Here is a 2573-nt window from a genome sequence, read left to right as displayed (position 1 = left end):
GAAGGAAGGAAGGAAGGAAGGAAGGAAAGAAAGAAAGAAAGAAAGAAAGAAAGAAAGAAAGAAAAAAAGAAAGAAAGAAAGAAAGAAAGAAAAAGGAAGGAAGGAAGGAAGGAAGGAAGGAAGGAAGGAAGAAAGAAAGAAAGAAAGAAAGAAAGAAAGAAAGAAAGAAAGAAAGAAAGATAGATTAGAATCTGTCACTGGCCTTCCCAGTATTTCAGGATCAACAGGGGCAATGGTATCATGAGCCCCTGGATTGGAAGGTTGTACAAAGATTGAAGGAGTCAGTTTCGACTTATGGGGTCCAGGCTGCCTTTAACTCGGGTTGAGTCCCTACAGCAGTACTGTATGATGCCTTTTGATTGGCAGAACCTCTGCAAGGCTGTTCTTTTGGGAGGAGGTTATTTAACATGGAAGGCTGCTTATATTGAACATGCCGTTGAGCAGGCTGCGGCTAATGCTGCCCCTGGACTCCCCATTGCAGCCTGGAATATAGACATGTTAATGGGGCAAGGGAATTTTGCCAACAGTCAAACAAGTTATCCTATACAGGTTTATGAGCAGATTAATAACTGTGCTCTTAGAGCTTGGAAGATCCTATCAGGCACTGGAGACCTTAGGGCCAGCTTGTCTAAGGTGATACAGGGACCCAATGAGAAGTTTGCAGACTTCCTAGCACGACTAGTGGAGACAGCTGGGAAAGTATTTCCAGATGTTGATGCTGCAATGCCATTGGTCAGGCAATTAGCCTATGAGCAGGCCAATAAACCCTGCAGAGACTTCATATGCCCTTATAAGAGCAAACCGTGCCGGGCGTGGTGGTGCACGCCTTTAATCCCAGCACTCGGGAGGCAGAGGCAGGCGGATTGCTGAGTTCGAGGCCAGCCTGGTCTACAAAGGGAGTTCCAGGACAGCCAGGGCGATACAGAGAAACCCTGTCTCGAAAAACCAAAAAAAAAAAAAAAAAAAAAAAAAAAAAAAAAAAAAAAAAAGAGCAAACCGCTGGATGTATGGCTAAAGGTTTGCCGAGTTTGCCGAGATGTGGTGGACACTCCACTGACCAACCAGGAGTTAGCAGCATCCATAGTTCAGGCTCAAAGGCAGACTCCTCATCAGGGTGGACGGCAGGGGGGAATCCAGGAGGGATGCTTCTCTTGCAGGCAGCCAGGTCATTTCAAGCGAGACTGTCCTAATAAAGAAAGACAGGAGATTCAGACAGGCATGCGGCAGCCCAAGTTATGTCCTCACTGTCGCAAAGGAAACCATTGGGCCAGAGAATGTCAACCCAAGTGGGATATAGATGGTCGCCCCCTAACTTCTCACTCCACAAGTGATAGGCCAAAAAATGGAATGTGGGGCCCCCAGCCTCAGGGCCCACAAATATATGGGGCCATGCAACAGACTCCCACACCGTGGCCGAACCTTCAACACATTACCCAGCGCAATTATCTACAGGTGTCTCCAGAAGAGCCACAACAGGAAGTGCAGGACTGGATATCTGCACCACCACCAGACTCATATTAACCCCAGAAATGGGTGTGCAGATGATTGCTTCAGACTTTAAGGGTCCTTTGCCTAAAAACACAGTTGGTCTCTTATTAAGATGTAGTTCAGTAGCCATTAAGGGATTAATTATCCATCCTTGTGTCATTGTTCCTGACTATGAGGGAGAGGTTAAGGTCATGGTTTTCTCCCCCAGAGGTGTGTCTGCCATTTTCCCTAGAAATTGAATTGCTCAAATTTTGCTTTTGCCTAGTCACCATGCTAGCTTCCCTTCAAGGGGACTGAAAAGAGGAAATAGGGGCTTCGGCTCCACTGGAAACACTGGGGTGTGGTTTTCTATGACTATGTATAAACTTGAAGTTCAGGGAGTCTCTATATAGGGCTTACTTGATTCAGGGGCCGATCACAGCATTATAAAAGAAGCAGATTGGCCAAAAAGTTGGCCCCTTCAGACCTCTGCTCAAACTCTTCGAGGTCTTGGATTTGCATAAGACCCCAGCTGCAGTGCCAGTGTACTTCATTGGAAGGATAAGGAAGGGCATAGGGTCAATTTTCAGCCATTTGTTCTTCAAATCCCTGTTTCATTATGGGGAAGAGATGTTATAACCAAAATGGGTGTAAAAATGGCTTCAGAAAAGACAAGGTTTGCAGATTCAAGCTATCGTGGACAGGATGAACTATCAGAAGGGTAAGGGTCTTGGCAAAACTGAGGACGGTTGACTCTCACCTATCTCTCCTAGAGGCCAAAGTGGCAGGGAGGGATTGGGTTTTTCCTAGGGGCCACTGAGCAAATATCTATTAAATGGAAATCTGATCAGCCAGTGTGGGTGCCTCAGTGGCCCCTACCCAAGGAAAAGCTGGAAGCTGCCCACATGTTGGTTAAAGAACAACTTGATGCAGGACATGTTAGAGAATCTATTTCACCATGGAATACACCTACTTTTGTTATAAAAAAAAAAATCAGGGAAATGGAGGTTACTCCATGATTTACATGCAGTCAATGCCCAGATGGAAATCATGGTATCGATGCAATTAGGGTTACCAATGACTTCAGTGTTACCAAGAAATTGGAC

Source organism: Mus caroli, chromosome 13 (genome assembly GCF_900094665.2).
Source record: "Mus caroli chromosome 13, CAROLI_EIJ_v1.1, whole genome shotgun sequence".
NCBI classification, from domain to species: domain Eukaryota; kingdom Metazoa; phylum Chordata; class Mammalia; order Rodentia; family Muridae; genus Mus; species Mus caroli.
The sequence above is the reverse complement of the archived record's forward strand: the minus strand, read 5'-3'. Positions refer to the sequence as shown.